Genomic DNA, 18,342 nt, shown 5'->3' with positions numbered 1-18,342 from the left:
TGAAAGCACCCCAGGTCCCAAATGAGAGTGAAGATGTAGCCTGGGTGGTTGTCAGCTTGGCTTCAGCCCTTAGGGAGGGGCTCGCTCTCTCTTTTCTCCGTTCTAGCTCATTTCCTGCTCTCATAGTTTCATGGTGAGACAGGGTGAACAAAGCAAAAGGCTGGGACTGAAAGATGCCATTTGGTCAGGCTTAGCATAGGCCTTAAGCTAAAGGAACAAAAAGTGATCACAAAGTATAGTGGTTAAGACTGGGAAAGGCTGCCCAAGCAAATGGCATTTAAGTTAGGACTTGGATGAATACTGTTTGTCCAAAGGAAGGTCAGAAGAGAGTTGTATATGGAGTGGGGAAGAGAAGAGAGTATATTAGGCAGAGAAAATGATGTTTGAGAAGGGAAATTATGGCACAACTAAAAAACTGAAGGGAGTTTAGTATGGATGAAACTCAGGGCAGATATAGGTACAGGCAGAAGAATTTTAAGGAAGGAAGTGTCATTATCTGATTCCTTTTTAGAAAGAATACTCTCTGGCTGCAGTGCAGAGAGCAGATTGGTACAGAGAACCGGAAGAAGGTAAAACCAATTTTCTAAATAAGAAATGACAGTTATCTGGTCTAGAATAGTGGCAGTGGAGATGGAAATATATAGACTTATTGAGAACTATTTTGGAGGCAGAATCTGCAGAAACTTACATGGAGAATTTTTTCTCACATAAGGCAGAGCCAGAATAGGTGTTGGTCTAAGTGGGTAATTGTTTGTCTAAATGTTGTAAGTTAGACATTCCTAGAGAAAACCTGTCTCCAAATATGATCCTTGAGATCTGCAAACTGATGCCTAGAATTCTATCATTAATGATTAATTTCTTTTGTTAAATGCCCTGGATTGTCTGTTGTCAACTAGGCACCATCATAATCCCCTTCTAAGGTCTATGTTCATTACAGAAGCAAAGCCAGAAATTACATTTCCCAGAATCCCTTTCCTTGTATAGTTCTAGGTAAGATATTTTTTTTCCAACATGAAGCACTCACATGTGATTTGGAAAGTGGGAAATGAGAAGCCATTATTCTCTGGACACAGTTGCATCAGTTGCAAAAGCAAAGGTGAAATTCACTGTGGCTTCCCAGTGAGCTCTTAAGAACCATTCTGTGGCAGGCCAAGACAGTTGGTGCAAGCTTCTCTGCAGTTCCCTGGCAAGCTTTTGAGGATCACCCACTTTGCTGCTTCAGTCTGATACCATCAGTGTCAGTTTCCTTGACCTTTTCTCCTCTAGCTTTTCCAAAGATTACCCCTAATTCCTACGGTAAACTCTTTTTGTATCCCAAATGCATTTAATGGTTTCTATTTTCTCTGAAGGAGGTCTGACTGAAACAGATTTCTGTACCTGAAGTGTTTCCAGGGGAATTGAAAATTAAAAAAATGGGAATCTCACGTTAGTTCTACAATCTGGTTAGGTTTGGAGGAAGTAATAACTTTATTGATGGTGAAACATGAGTCACTCATAGTTCATGGCATGCAGTGATAAACCAGCTGCTTAAATTATCACCTTCAACTGCCTGGAGTCGAGTGGCTACAGAAGATGAGTGTTGGGATCACGGAGTTGTCCTAATAGCACTTTATGGTGCATAAAGACTAGTGGGGATGGGACGGCTGTTTCTTCCTGAACTGGGGAGTCTAGAGAAAGAAAAGCAAAAGCTGAAAACTTTAAATTCCCAGCTCAAGGTACAAATAGAGAACCAGAAAGTGTCTATGGCTGTCCTAAAGGAAACAGAGATTTAGATATAAGTTGTATCTAGATATATAGGGCTGAAACTAATGAAAAGCAAAACCAGAATCTGGGGATGGCTGAATTAAGTACAGATTGAGTCCATGAGCTTGCTTTGTCTCTTACATGAAGCTGAATCCTTAATTAGGGAAGAATGGGGCCCTGAAATTATAATAGGGCATTTGGGTAGATTATTAAGAATTTGAGTTCATCAAGCCTCCAGATACAGTCATCCCTCCGTATCCCTGGGGGCTGGTTTCAGGACCCACCTCAGATACCAAAATCTGTGGTGCTGAAGTCCCTTATATAAAATGGTGTGGAATGGTCAGCCCTCCTTTTCCATGAGTCCGTATCCACAGATATGGAGGGCTGACTACACCAAGCCTTCCTTCCCAGTTGAAGTAACTCTTCCACTCCTGTTTAAAGAGTTCAGTCTCCGCCTGAGAAAGGTCCTGAACTGATCTTAGGTGAGGCACTTGCCTTGCTGTGGAATGCTGACTCTCCTCAAGACCCTCTCCAACCATCTCTCATCTCCTGCAGACCCGTAACTAGACTCAAATACCTGGGGATCTGAGAGACAAGCACAAAGTCTGACCCATGAGGAGATAAAAAAGGAACTGTAATATTTTGCCATTTAAAATCAGCAGATATTTAGTAAGCATGTGTGGAAATGGATTCTAACTGTGTTAAACCATGGAAGAAGATATATAATAATGGACTGGGCCGAACTGATTCATATGGCAGCACTAACTAGAGATTACCTCTGTTACCTCAAGCATCTGGAAGTGGTTTTAACAATATTCTCTGTTGGCTGACTGAAACTTCTACTTAATCTTAAATGAAGATGAGAAGCTAGACGTTTCTTGGTATCCTATAGAAGAAAGAATTTAAAGGCTGAGGGAGATAGGAATGCTGGAGTGGCTGTATTAGGTGTAATCTGTAACCATCCCCCATTACTGTCCCTCAGCAGGGTGCAGAGGGGCCTCTCTTCATCAGACACTGAGAAATATATTGGTTAGGGAAGCGTCACCATCCCTAAAAGGCTCTGTATTTGTTGTTCTCTGGAGGTCAGGGTTGACAGTGGGAGATGCCATCACTGAGAAGGATTCTGTGAATTCAGTGGGGATGATAGGGTCTCAGAAAGGGAGAGGGAGACACTTAAACATCAGGGACAAGGTGGAGGAGCTTAGTCTAATAGACATCAAGGCCAAAGCGTTCATCTGAATGCTTTAAGTCTAAGACTGAAATAGATGGGTAGCCTGCTGTTACTTGAGCTGTATAAGAAAACAATGAAACAAACTCTCCAGGTTCACTTCTTTCCTAGCAATGGATTTCTTTTACTGACTCATCTGTGCCTTTGTTCTCATAAGGACCGTTTTCCCTGTGGCCTGAGATATGACAGTGGTTTGGCACACAAAGAGTTAAGCTTATTGCCATCTGTGTCTAGGTTTATGAGCAAGACCCTTTGGCTGCCTCAAAGGAGCCTTGAGCAATGAGAATTAGACTAGGCCCATGGGAGGAATAAAAACTGTTACCACTATGGAGCAATTTTGTGCTTATTCTTCCTGTTTGCTTATGATTTTTGCTTCCCTTTATTTAGCCCCTGTGACAAACTCTTGACCCTGTCACTGTACAGTAAAAACTCTGAGCATTGTTTCTGGTTCACTGAGCTCACCTGTCTGAGTGGTACCAATCACTGAAATTGTTCTGAACAATTCATTGACACCTTTTGTCTATGAGACCACGAGAAGATGAGGTGAACCACAAAAATGATACCACTAACTGATGCCCACAGACTAGTCTCCTGCTCAGTAAACAACATGCAGCTCAAGTCAATACGGCTGCCACAGACCTAGTCCCATGATATACATGAGGGCTGATGTCAGAGATGGGAAAGGAGGACCTGGTTGTGGAGACTAGAAAGTGGTGACAGGCACTTGAAGCTGGACACTACTGTAGATGGTAGAAGTCATAGAGACAGGCAGGTAAATCATGCTGTTCAAAAAGTATAGTGATGGGGGCTTCCCTGGTGGCTCAGTTGAGAGTCCGCCTGCTGATGCAGGGGACACGGGTTCGTGCCCCGGTCCGGGAGGATCCCACATGCCGCGGAGCGGCTGGGCCCGTGAGCCATGGCCTCTGAGCCTGTGCATCCGGAGCCTGTGCTCCGCAACGGGAGAGGCCACAACAGTGAGAGGCCCGCGTACCGCAAAAAAAAAAAAAAAAAAAAAAAGTATAGTGATGGGAGTATGGGGGCATCTGTGTTGTCTTCATGGGACATGGAGTGTCAATGTCTGAGGCTGGGAGGTACAGAACAATGGATCAATGGGTGGGTGGGTGCTGGGGGAGTTAGAAAGATCAACAGTTCTTGGAGACCAAAGGGAGAAATCAGCTGGGATATGGAGGTAGAAGTTCAGAGTCAGGGAGCAAAGTTTCAGGGAGAACAGGTTAAGATGAAATGGAGTGGAGCATGAGAAACTTCTGTTTAGTATCCAATAGGAGTAGGGTTCATTGGTGCAGTGGAGGCTGGATTAAAGGTCAAGGAGTTTGAGGGCAGAGGGTGAAGAGTAGGTGATGAACAGATACTAGTCCCTCAGTTTGGGGATGGGTCTTTGGGGGAGGGCTCTGGTTTTTGGAGACAATTGCCAGTAGTTACATATGGTCTCTTTCGTGGAGTAGATGAGGAACTGTATAGGATTCTGAGGTAGGACTTCGGCCACAGTGAAATTTAAAAAGTACAAAACTGGGATACAGGGCAGGAACTTGTCCACAAAAATAAAGTAGTAGCTTAGGTATCCGAACTAGGTACAAATGCATTATTATATATAAAGTTCATTAAATTTTCCTGTAGAATAGAATCAATTCCAGGACCTAGGGTGGAAACGGACCGAGGCTGTAGTTAAGAAAACCCAGCTATGGACAGGGGAGAACAAGAACCATGGTCAAATAGGAAATAAATAATTGTTGGGCACCCATTAGTACAAAACACTGGTCAGTAAAAAAAAAAAACGGCAAATGTAAAGTGTGTTGAGTGTGTGTGTGCGTGCATGTGTATGTGTGCTTCCCTGGGAGGAGGAGGAGAGATGAGATGCAAAAATAAGACATATAAAACAGCTACAGGGCTCCCCTGGTGGCGCAGTGGTTGGGAGTCCGCCTGCCGATGCAGGGGACACGGGTTCGTGCCCCGGTCCAGGAAGATCCCACATGCCGCGGAGCGGCTAGGCCTGTGAGCTATGGCCGCTGGGCTTGCGCGTCCGGAGCCTGTGCTCCACAATGGGAGAGGCCACAACAATGAGAGGCCTGCTTACTGCAAAAAAAAAAAAAAAAAAGAGGCCCATGTACTGCAAAGACAAACAAACAAACAAACAAAAAACAAAAGTTGGCTATAGCTTTTTTCAGTTCTCAATCTAGTCAAGGAATTAAGTCATAAATATTCTCATGGGAAAATGATAAATATTGCAACTGAGTACATGAAAAGGAAGTCAAGTGGAAATGTGGTGACCAGAGAAGCCTTCGCCAGAGAGATAACAGAAACTGGACTCAGTTGCAAGTTTAGGACTTGCGAAGACGGAGAAAAGGAGAAAGGGCGGACTGAGTAAGGAGAAAAGGCATAGTTCATGGGAGGAAAGGCATTAGAAAAGAGAGTGGAGCTGAAGGTGCCTTGGCACATTAGTGAGAAAGACACCTTAGCTGGTGTGGAAGGTTTTTATAAGGGAGTACTGTAGATAAAGCCAAAAGGAAGAAATGGGGTTCGTATTTTGTACTTAAGGGGTCATTGCTGATCTCTTCCATCACACTTTGATGTTCACCTCATCAGGGCTACTTTTTTGTTGCTGTTCTATTTATTTTGGCTTCAACTAAGAAATAGATGGGATAAGAAAGTTCTAGGCAATAAATAGATTAATATTTTGGCTTATTGCTTCTTGGAGATATTTCAAAGATTTCTTAACTTTCACTGTCACAAAGGAATGTTTGCTTTGTTTTTGTTTGCAGTACAGCTAGTAAGCTAATCAATGTTCAAGCGCAATTCAAACCCAGGTGGCCTTTCCTAAAACCTGCATTCTCTCCAACAGACAGAGGTCACCCTGTAAATATCCATTCCACCCTGTTCAAACACCTCTGAGTTGGGCTTATATGTATAGACACTGAGCTCATAGGTGCTTGAAGCAACATGCCAGGTATTTTTCTTATATGAGAATATATAAAACTACAAAAGGAATGTGTGTGTTTTGTTTGACATGCATTTAATTGTACATGAGCAAAGTATGTAAAAGAACTGAAGCCTTGTTTTCTTTTGTAAGAAGCCATCAGTGAGTGAATAGCATTATGTGTACACAGACTTCCAGGAGGGTGACAGGTGACAATGATTGACTGCATGGGTGGGTATACCAGTGAACACCGAAGTGAGGATGATGCATGCATAAGGTGTCAGAGGGAATGTGATTGTGTCTTAGACAAAGTCACTTAGTCAATTGGGTCTACATTAAGGATAGCTGTGTGGCAGGATATGAGGGCACGGATATTGCAGGCTTGGTTTCCATCTGGGGGTGGAGGATTTAATCAGAGTCCACAGGCATGGCCTACTATCTTATAATTATCATTAAAGGCAGAGCAATTTACCTATATGATGAGTCTGGAGTAGTTTCCTCTCAGAGGCAAAAAATACCTACTCAGATCTGCAAAAGAGGAGTTATACTCTTTGCGTGTTGTCTGTGTGAGCTTGTGTGTGTGTGTGTGTGTGTGTGTGTGTGTGTGTGTTTCTTTGAAAGCTAACAGTGAAAGCCCAAGTAAAGCACTGCAAGGCAACATAAATGATTTAAGACCCAACGATTTTGCCAGGGAAACATTCAAGACAGAGTCTAATCCTTTAATCTAACCCCAGTCCCTTTAAAAGCTTTGAGCTAGGAGTTGACTCAGCATGTCAGTGCCAAGAAGATCCATTGACCCTGAGTTCAGTGCTGAGAAATTGAGAAATGTTCTTTTTAATGTCTATTCAATAAATACAGCATCCACCTTGCAAGGGGCTGCACAATCCACTTCAAATCCATTATGGGATGTTCTCGTGGGCTGACAAGTTGTCCTGAGACAACCGTGGCCATGAGATGAGGTTAACCCTTCTGTGGAATGTAAATCGTCACGGCCACCACTGCTGGCTCTCCTGAGACCCTGGAAAGAAGGTAATATTTGCATTGATGTGAGGACCCTGTGGTGTGCATTTCCTTCCAGACTGAGGTCATCTTCTTTGGAATACATAAATTCATGCACAGAGGCCCACATAGAATAAACACAAAATGATGTTTTATAAGACAAAAATAATGACAAAAAAGTTATGAAATTATACCTTTCCTTGTCATCACCCTTGGGGACAGAGATCAGATTTCTCTCACTTCATCTGGCACGGACTATTCCTAGGTGTTGCCTCTGAGTACCGTGGCCATACTTTATGACGTTCACATCAAGACACGCAGTCTGGTAAAGAATAGTTGTGCTGATAATAGGTGAAAGAAGAAATCTAGGAAATGCAGCTTGGGCACTGAAATTTTAGAGTTGTGTGTGCATTTCAGTGGTTTATGAGACAAATGGAAAGACTAATGAAAATCAGGACAATTCCAAAATACGTCTAATAGATGATAAATGTCTCCCTATATGGCTAGAGGGAGGAGTGACCTAGAAACAAACAAACTGACAGATTTCTCCAGTGTTAGACCAAGTCAAGGCTGAGGTTCAGTGCTTTGAATTTTTTGCATCACAATAACAGATTGTCTGGTATGAAACCATTCAACTCACAGCAAAGTCTATATGCATTGGATAAATATTTGTGGGGTGACTGATTAGTTAGTTGACTGTATATGGTGTCACATTAACCATCATGGAATAATTGCCTATTGTTTGCCAAATGGCTAATCACTTGTGAGATCTATTCATTTAGCAAAGACTTACTGAACACACTCTATCTGTTAAGAACTCATTAAAAGCTAAATGGAATTTTGAATACATGGGAGAAAACAGTCTTAGACTCTTTGCCAAAGTTACCTTCCTTGAAACCAGTTTCGCAGAATTTTACAGGTCTTCTTTGGAAAAGGGATTCCCTTGTCAAATCAATTTAGGAAATATTAATCAATACGCAGAAGTTGCTTTACCAGAATCCCTTTCTAATAATAAGCTAATGCTGACTCTCAGTCTCAAAAAGGGGGATATAACATGCAGTGTTTTGCCAACCTTTGACCATGAAGTAGTCCTTTTTAAAATTTTTTTAATAAAAAAGTATCTCTTGGAACTAGCATTTTGTAGAGCATACCTTGAAGAATGCTTGTCCATTGAATTCACGTAGGATGACTTTCTCAAAGCAGCTAGAAGATTTTTGCAGTCAACCTTGATTTTCTCCTTTGTGTCTGAGAAGGTGCTAGCAATTTGCTACAGTGGATTCTGAGGGGGCCAGGTTTATGCCTCCCAACAGAGTAAAGTGACTTCCATGTACAGATTGCTGGTGTTGAGAAATGTAAGCTCTGCGGATAAAGGGAGGGTTTAAGCACCTAGGGAATATCTCAGCAGAAAAAAGTGACTAAATGGCTCTGCCCTTCTCCATCCCTGCCATGCTCCCTCCTGGGTCTGTTTAGATCAGGGATAGGGCATTATGCCCAGGGCTTTGCTTCCTGCGTGCAGGGTTGAGAGTGATTTCCTGTCTCTCTTTTGTAACTTTATATGCCTCTCACTACACACCTCCACATCCAGGTGTAGAGCTCATATTGATACTTGTTTACACTTACCCTTTCTCCCATTTGCAGAGGGTTAAGTTATCCCCGTTGTCTTAATCAGGATCATCCAGTGAGCAAGTGTAGGAGAGAATGGAAATTTATTAGATTCTCTGTCCTAGGTATGGTGCCAAACATTTTATGTATGACTTTTGGGGATGGTATTATTGTAAGGGAACTTAAGTAACCAAGAATATGGAACTGGTAAATAGTGGGAATAAAGTGGCACCTGGGTGGGTTTGCCCAACTTCAGAGTCTACTGCATCATAAGATTGGTGTGTATATCAGTGCTTTACAGGTGACAAAGAGTTACACATGCATTATCTCATTTGAATTTTGACTTTTTATTAATTCAGCATTCAAATTAAGAAAAGGAAGGGATTACCACTTCTCCAAGGTCACGTGGCAATTAGTAGGCTCAAAGGAAAAGATCCTGGTCTAGGCTTGGGCTAGATATCCTGCCCCCAAACAGATGACAATTTAGGTTGTCTTTATAATAATCATTTTCTGTCTTTCATAAATTCATAATGGTTCATAAGTAGCATTTTCCCATTAATCCTTGAAATAATTCTAAAGGTAGGTATTCTTATTTCCTGTTTATTCCAAATGAGGACTATAAGGCCAAAAAAGGTTAAATGACTTAATCCACATCAATGCTAGATACAATGCCAAGAGTTCGGTAGTCATTACTGTATTTACTCCTCCATAATCTTAAGAGGTAGCTACTATTATTATTATTATTTATTTTTTTTTTCTGGTACGTGAACCTCTCACTGTTGTGGCCTCTCCCGTTGCGGAGCACAGGCTCCGGATGCGCAGGCTCAGCGGCCACGGCCCACGGGCCCAGCCGCTCTGTGGCACGTGGGATCCTCCCTGACCGACCGGGGCACGAACCCGTGTCCCCTGCATTGGCAGGCGGACTCTCAACCACTGCGCCACCAGGGAAGCCCTAGCTACTATTATTATCCCCATTTTGCAGAAGAGAAAACTGAGGCTTACAGAGCTTACGTAGGAGTGTTGGAGTTGGTCCTCCACCCTCTTCAGATTCTAGAGCCTCAGCTCTCAGCCCGGTGCCTGGCTGCCTCTCAAATTCACACTCCTCCTCAAGACTTCTTTCTGGGAATTCCCTGGCGGTCCCATAGTTAGGACTCAGTGTTCTCACTGCCAGGAGCCGTGTTCGATCCCTGGTCAGGGAACTAAGATCCTGCAAGCCGTGCGGTGCGGCCAAAGAAAAAAAGACTTCCTTCTGATTCTTATTCTCTTTCCAATATAGTCGTGAAGCTGTTAAAAGCTATGGATGTAAAGTGAGAGTTCAGTCAGTAACCCAAATACCTTCTCTATTAGAAATATCAGGTGTGCATGTCAAAATGCATGCATGTTTAAGGTGGTAAATATAAGCGCAGCCTACTGTGCCTTAAAACAACTCACCAGCTTTAGAACTACAAGGGAGGGATCTCCGTGGGCCCCATTTCCGTGGCTTTTGCTCATGTCGTAGTGAAATCCTGTCATAAGTTGATTTCTTTATATCTGAGTCCTGGTGAGCTTTTCCTGATTGATTAGGATGGAGGATCTGTCCCCCAACCAAAACTGCATAGTGTGCATCGTGTGACGGCCCTTGCATCAGTCTGGGCCTCCGTCACTGCAGTAGCCAGAGTCCCGGACTGGCTTGCGCCTGAACATTGACATTCCGCTATTGATGCTCACGTGATACTGGGAGCTATTGTAACAATCTTTATTTTATCTGTGGCTTTTGCTCTCGGGCTTGAGTTGAGCACCCACAGGGTTACCACGATAATCAACACCTCTAATTAGCACTTAGAAATGTCTGGCTCCCAAGGCTGTCGTTAGAAGACAAGCTTGGTGTGCAAAATACTGAAGCTCTTGCATTTCCCCAGCAAAATCTTCCTCCCAGGCCTATGTCATGGATCGTGCTTTCAACACTCTGCCAGCAGGAGACACCCCCTCCCTGCTCCCCTCATTTAGGAAGAGCTGAATTCAGGGGATGAGGTCTGCCTGGGCAATTGGGAGACTGGATATTAGACCACATCGCATGCCTGATTCTTTCTGCTCAGAAGGCAGGTCTCCGATTTGAGCCTGTGCTCTCTACCCCCCCTCTACTGTGATGACTGGGCTGATGGTGTGCACGGTGGTCAGTGCAAAGAGTGTCTCTCTCCTGTATTCCTGCATCTCATTTTCTTTTTACAAATGGGATGGGGAGGAATAGCTGAGCACCTGCTGATACCTCTGTACTCAGCAGGCCCAGGGGAACACGGAGAAAGACACTGTCTCCGTTCCACTCATTTCCACCCTCCTCCTGCAGGGAGCCAGTGATGAGAGGCAGCAGGATAGCTCCTCAATGGAGGTTTTCTGGGAGGAGGGAAACGATCCATTGGCTAAAGGGACCATGGTATACTTGGGAGCAGGCTGGCTGTTTATTCTTCACAAACCATCACCAAGTCAAGTGGAAGCTAATGCTGATAACAATTTATTGCTGTTACTGTTGCTGTTACTGATGTGAACATAAACTCCAGAGCAATGAGGGAGGGCAGTATGACACCCAGCTTCAGTGGATGTCTTTGACTTCCTCCCTCCTTTAAACACAATCTTTTCTTTAATCAGCGGACACCACATCATGCCCCTATCCAAATCTTAGGGGAGCATTCTTTTTTTTTGGCCACACCCCTCGGCATGTGGGATCCCTACCAGGGATCGAACCTGTGCCCCCTACAGTGGAAGCGTGGAGTCTTAACCACTGGACCACCAGGGAAATCCCAGGGGGAGCATTCTTAAAGGGCTTTATTTATCTATTTTGAGAGCCAGGCCAAATGCAGGAGATGGTAGAAAGGGGAATAAGGGTAGAAAGGGAATTAAGGTAGAATGAAGCTAGCCTAGACTCCCTGGGAAAGGGCTATGCTGTCCTCCACTCTCAACCCCTCCCCACCCCATCTAGTTCTTGCAGCCATGATGGATGGATTTCCCCAGAACCAGATCTGGGGAAAAGCCCAGGGGACAAACGAGAGGCTGGACAAGCCCGTTGCCGCCTTCATAACACAAAGATAGATGACTCGGTTTCTCTTCTGCTCCTAGCCATTCTGGTGAAGTTGGTGAAGTTGCTTCAGTGTTTTCTGGTCCTTATTTTCCATCTAAAAGAGATAACAATATTTACTCCTGGAAGACAGGAGGCAAATGGCCTCTGAAGGCACCTTCCAGTTGAACAATTTAGGAAAATAGGCTTTGGCACTACCTCTTCCACATTTTTCCTAACAAAATGGACTCACTCCACTCTCTTGAGAGAAGAAAGCTCCAGGCTGGTGGCTACTCATTCTTCTGCATTTACCCTGTGACGGCCTCAGCTGGTTAGTAAGGTTACCAAGGATAAAAATTGACCTGGTGCTACTCACCAGTAACCAGCTTATTTGGTTATCCATCCCCCAGAGAAACACACACATACACACACACACACACACACACACACACATATGCACTTTAATAGAGATCTATTACCTTGACAATATTTTAACTCAAAGGAGTGGCTAATGGTAGTATTTCATTCTTTCTCTTATGAAGGGTCTAAGATTCATATTTAAAATCTGCCCTCAAGCACCTTATATATATCAGGAATGGTTCCAGGCATATTTTGTGTATTTTATCTTTTTAGGTTAATTTAACTCTCAAAATCAGAACCTGTGGTTATTATTCTATATATTTTGTACACTAGAAAACTGAAGTATAGAGAGAGTTTAACTTGCTCAAAGTTATACAATGATCAATTTTGGATTGAAGTGCCTTTTGGTTTTTCCTCAAATTAAACCAAATAAAAGCAGGTTTATTTCATTTTTCCCACAAACCTAAATCAGGTTCCATCTCGACATCATCTGGTCTGGAAGCTGGACTCACACGTGAGAGCAGTCAGGCAGCCCTGCCTGTGTCTGGTGACCACAGAGTAGTGGGTGTGGTGTGGTGGGTGAGAGACATGGGCTGCAGGTTGGTCTTGAACTTGCAGGTACTCTGTGGACAGATAGGCAACCATTTGAGCCTCAATTTTCTCTGTAAAATGGGACTGATACACCTTCCTTAAGATTAATGTAAAGCACCCGGCAAATAGGTGCTCAGTACAAGTGATTTCTTTTAGACTAAGGCAAGATTGTACGTTTAATAATAATAGCTAGCATTTCTGGGACAGGTTATAGTTCACGTGTTCTTTATCATCTCACCCTTCTGGACAATTAAATAGAAGAGGTAGTCAGAGACTAAGTATTTTGGTATTGACACCTATCAGGTAGTTTACTCTGAAAGGAGGAATATTAGAACTGGTGGGTAAAGCAGACTCGGAAATATGAGAAGGTGATGTTGTTTTCTTGAATGAGTACCTAGGAAACCTAGAAGATGGGAAATTAGCTGTATTCTCTTTTCTAGCTACTAAAGCATGCGTTATTTGATTCCACACCTGCTTTGCCAGTATGAATCCTGTTTGGTCTGTTTACTTGATATTTACCCAAGTCTGCGATCAACAAGAAAACACACCTCAGCATCTCACTTGGCAAGAGGAAGAATTGAGGCAGCACAGCAGCTGTCATATTTATTTCAGTGGCAAAGCAGGTCAGGAAAATTGATAAAATTAATCATACAAACTAGCAAACATCAGGAGTGAGAATGTGAAGGAACAGATGAGTTCTCGCTTCATTCCAAGCTGCACCTGCCCTTAGTTCTAATGGAATCTGTGCAATCAGCTGATGAAAGCAGGAGTGGAGGGGGCCGTGGCAATGGGAATAAAAGCTTGAAGAGAAATTGGAACATGAGAGATTATCGGGGCAGGTCTTTTTCTGCGGACCTGAGGTGTCTGTGAAACTCTATTAAGTTCTCTGAGGCAGGAGGAAATCCATCTTTCGGTGTCCCATGAAGAGAATAAGTTCGGGACCTAATATTGGCTTGGATCTATGGCAGGTGATCCTAAGTAATTTGGGCAACATTTCTTCCCTGTTAGGAGAAGCAGCATGGCCTTTACTGCAGTGGCTCTTGACTCTGGATGTACTTTAGCATCACCTGGGGAGCTTTTAAAACTACTGATGCCCACACCGTACCCCAGATAAAATGAGTCAGACTCTTGGGGGTGGAGCCCAGACACTGACGATTTTTATAAACTCTCCAGGTGGTTCTAAGGTGAAGCCAATGTTCAGAGCCGTTGGCCTACAGCAGCAGTTTTCAAACATGCGTGTGCATCAAAATCATCTGGAGGGTGTGTGAAACCAGAGATTGTTGGTCCTCACACCTGAAGTCTTGATTCAGTAGGTCTGGGGTGGGGCCTGAGAATTTTCATTTCTTTTTTTTTTTAAGATTTTTTTTTTTGATGTGGAACATTTTTAAAGTTTTTATTGAATTTGTTACAATATTGCTTCTGTTTTATGTTTTGGTTTTTTGGCCCCAAGGCACATGGCATCTTAGCTCCCCTACCAGGAATCGAACCCACACCCCCTGCATTGGAAGGCGAAGTCTTAACCGCTGGACTGCCTGGGAAGTCCCTAGAAGAACCTCTCTTTTTTTTTTTAAACAATGTTTTTTTGTTTTTATAATTTATTTTATTTATTTACTTTCGGCTGCGTTGGGTCTTTGTTGCGGTGTGTGGGCTCCTCATTGCGGTAGTTTCTCTTGTTGCAGAGCACAGGCTCTAGGCACGTGGGCTTCAGTAGTTGTGGCTTGTGGGCTCAGTAGTTGTGGCTCACGGGCTCTAGAGTGCAGGCTCAGTAGTTGTGGCGCACGGGCTTAGTTGCTTCGTGGCATGTGGGATCTTCCCGGACCAGTGCTCGAACCTGTGTCCCCTGCATTGGCAGGCAGATTCTTAACCACTGTGCCACCAGGGAGGCCCAGAATTTTCATTTCTAATAGGCTCCAGGGAATGACCATGTTGTTGGTCCAGAGATCACACTTTGAGAGTCACTGGCTAGAGGAAATAGCACCAGGTTCTCCTTCTAACCCCATCATTAATTAGCTGTATTACCTTGAGAAATTCATGCACAGAAATTTATGCTGTTGCTCTTTTTATTGCAAAAAAAAAAGAGAAATGTATATGGAAGTATTTCATAAACTATAAACATAGGATGAAAATTAATTTTAATTATTTCTATTCAAATTTCCATTTTGCTCGGTGTTTAATAGATTTAGCTGTGATCATGACAACTTACAGCCAGATTTATTCATTCATTAAAAAAGTAACTAACACATGCCATTATATACCAGGCCCTGGACCAACTGTTGGGATATAACAGTGATGTGACAAGTGTATCTCTCTCCTCACAAAGCTTATATTCTGGTGCAGGGTCAAATTCACCTGTTTTATACAGTCTGTGAGCTAAGTAAGGTTTTTACATTTTTTGGTGGCTGAAAACATCAAAAGAATATATTTCATTATTCAAAAAGTATATGGAATTCAAGTTTCAGTGTCTAGAAATAGTTTCATTGGAACACAGATATGCTTACTCATTTTTAACTTTTTTTATGGGATTTTTGTCCTATTGATTTATGTAAGTTTATTTTACTTTTTAAATGTATTTACTTATTTTTGGCTGCTTTGGGTCTTTGTTGCTACACGTAGGCTTTCTCTAGTTGCGGTGAGTGGGGGCCACTCTTCATTGTGGTGCGCGGGCTTCTCATTGCAGTGGCTTCTCTTATTGAGGAGCATGGGCTCTAGGTGTGGGGGCTTCAGTAGTTGTGGCACGCGGGCTCAGTAGTGATGGCTTACGGGCTTATTTGCTCTGCAGCATGTGGGATCTTCCTGGAACAGGGCTCGAACCCGTGTCCCCTGCATTGGCAAGCGGATCCCTAACCACTGCACCACCACGGAAGTCCCCACTTTTGTACTTTTAACAACTGTTTTCACTCTACAATGGTGGAATGGAGGAGTTGTGACAAAGACGGTATGGCCCAAAAGGCCTATGATATTTACGCTCTGGCCCTCTACAGGAAAAGTCTGCTGACCCCTGTCTTAGGGGAAGAGTTAAATACCACCATAGTAAGTGCTGGGAGAGAGCAAACAAAAGACTGGATAGAATCCCAGAGCGGGGGGTCTACTTTGGATAGGGAGGCCAGGGAAGGCCTCTCCGAAGAGATCCCATTAACATGGGACCTAAAAAAAATGAAAGGAGTTAACCATGCAGAGTTTCAAGGAAGAAGAGAATAGCATGTACAAGGGCCCTGAGGTGAGCAGTTTGGCTTGTTTGAAACAAGTAAGAAGACTAGCATAGCTGAAGCATAGGTTCAAGGGGAAGTTGGGTTTGTTATTGATTCGAGATGAGGGCACATAGAGGCAGGGATGAGGTCAAGAGGGGCCTTTTATGTCTTAATGGGTTTCTTTTTATTCTAAGTACAATGGACACTATTTTAATGAAGGGAAGGTAGTGATGATAAAAACAGTAACTTTTACTGAGTGCTTATTATGTGCTAGGTATTATTCTAAGGGCTCTCCAGTCTTCAAAACAAAGCTGTAAGACGGGCTATTATTGTCCTCATTTTTGATGACAAAAGTAAGGTACAGAGAAGTTAATCACCCAATGTCACACAGCTGATAAAGTCAGACGTGAAATTTGAACCCAGAGAATGTGGCATCACTGTTTGAAGGTGTAATAAGAGGAGAAAAAGACCAGTTGGGAAGCTATTCTACAAGTCCATGCAAGAGATGGTGTGGGGCTTCCCTGGTGGCGCAGTGGTTGAGAATCTGCCTGCCAGTGCAGGGGACACGGGTTCGAGCCCTGGTCTGGGAAGATTCCACATGCCGTGGAGCATCTGGGCCCGTGAGCCATAATTACTGAGCCTGCGCATCTGGAGCCTGTGCTCTGCAACAACAGAGGCCGCGATAGTGAGATGCCCGCCCACCGCGATGAAGAGTGGCCCCCGCTTGCCACAACTAGAGAAAGCCCACGCACAGAAACAAAGACCCAACACAGCCATAAATAAATAAATTAATTAATTAATTAATTTTAAAAAAAAGAGATGGTGTGGACCAGTCTAAGGAGTTAGCAGAAGAGATGGGCAGCAGCAGAAGAGGCTGAGGCATAATATAGGGCTCTGGTTGATGGGACCCTCTAGGTAAGGGAGTGAAAGGGAGAGAAGGGTCAAGGACAACTTCCAAATTTCAGGTCTGGATCAATGGCTATTCACTGAAAATGCCATGGCCAGAAGCCTCAGTAGACTCTATAATTTGGAACAGGACTTGCAAATACACATAAATACATATGTTACTCTCACTCTCCCACTCCCCAGAACTGTGCACCCTTTAAGGGTAGAGATAATGACCCTTGTATCTTTCTATGTCCAACATGTAAAACAGTGTATGGCATATTACAGCTGGTCAATATGATTTAAAGCAAATTGAATACATTTGAGTACTTACGCATGTTGCACATGTATAAGTTGACTAGGCTAGGCCACATAGAATTTTGACCAGCAAACTGAAATTTGAAAGTTTGAGTCTCAGTGTTCAGGCAGATTGATTTATTTTGCAGAGAGGGGTTTTATTTTATTTATTTATTTAGTTAGTTAGTTTTACTTAGTCATGTTTAAAACTCTGCAGGGTTTGATTCCCTCCTGACCAGTCCTTGAAATTCTCTGAGTATTCCTCAAAGTATTTACGGCTCTTAAACTTAAAAATCAATATAAAAAAGATCAGAAAGGAAATCAGAAATGTGTGTGCCTACGATTTCTGCCCCTTCTTTTTAAGAATAACAAGAAATTAAACTCAAGAAGGATCGGATATGGTTTATACACATTTCTATTCACGGATTCTTCAGTTTCATCTCACAGAGATCAGTAGAGAGTTCTGTGGATCCTCAGTGACCCTTCAGTTCCCTTGATCCCGATGCCATGACCTCTCCTGACTCATTGGATCCCTTCAGATTCTTCGAGATGTCACCCACAGGTTGCCAGGCAACGCTAACAAGACTGGTCCTTACCCTGCAGTTAGGCTTCAGCGGCTGTCATCACATTTTAAGTTATTATTACTATTTAACAAAACAATGGCCAAGGCCAGTGTCACTCTCAGTGGGGTACTCTCTCTGGAGAAAATGCTCATATAGATTTCCTGGGAAACTAATTTCTTTTCTTTTCTTAAAACAGATCACAGTTAAGTCTGTAAAGGATAGACAAGGTCTAGGATAGGGTAAAGGAAGTGTGGTGCTGGAGGGATGAAAAGACACAACACAGGCCATCCTGAGCAGATACATAATCAGTATGTGCAAATTATATATAGGAATGGAGCAGAAGACACATTTATTTCCTGACAGTTGCTAAGACTACCAGTGTTTTGGTAACTTCCTAAGTAGGAGCCTGAACTTGAATTATAGAAACTCTGTACCCCAGAGCCAACCTTTCCGTGTGAGGATGAGCCTTAACAAGCAGGATTTTCACTTCTTAGAGTTGTAGAGATGTTTTGCTGCTAATTCTTTACTGATGTCTGGCTAACACAAAGATGAGCACAATTCCTTGGTCATTGTCATTACTTGATGAATATCTGTGGACTGGGGTTGTTTATACAACAGACTTTCCCCATTGTGCTTAGAGCTGGAGTTTATCAATCAAGCAGTCAAGCCCATATTTATTTAAGCTGCTACTGTTTGTCCTTCAGTGTGCCGGGGAATCTGAGAGATGTGAAGTGGAGGACCTGATGGGTGCTTTTAAGTGCACAACTTATTTGAGACCATAATTACACAATCATTAACATTAATGAACACCTACTATGGGCCAGACACAGGGATAAACACTTTTTAGCCTCTGTCTCCAGTCCGTAAAACAGCCCTCCATGGTGGACACTGTTGCCTGTGTTATCTTGTCCAAGGTCGCACAGCTT

The sequence above is a fragment of the Pseudorca crassidens genome, chromosome 2 (genome assembly GCF_039906515.1).
Source record: "Pseudorca crassidens isolate mPseCra1 chromosome 2, mPseCra1.hap1, whole genome shotgun sequence".
NCBI lineage: Eukaryota > Metazoa > Chordata > Mammalia > Artiodactyla > Delphinidae > Pseudorca > Pseudorca crassidens.
This window is presented reverse-complemented; position numbering follows the sequence as displayed.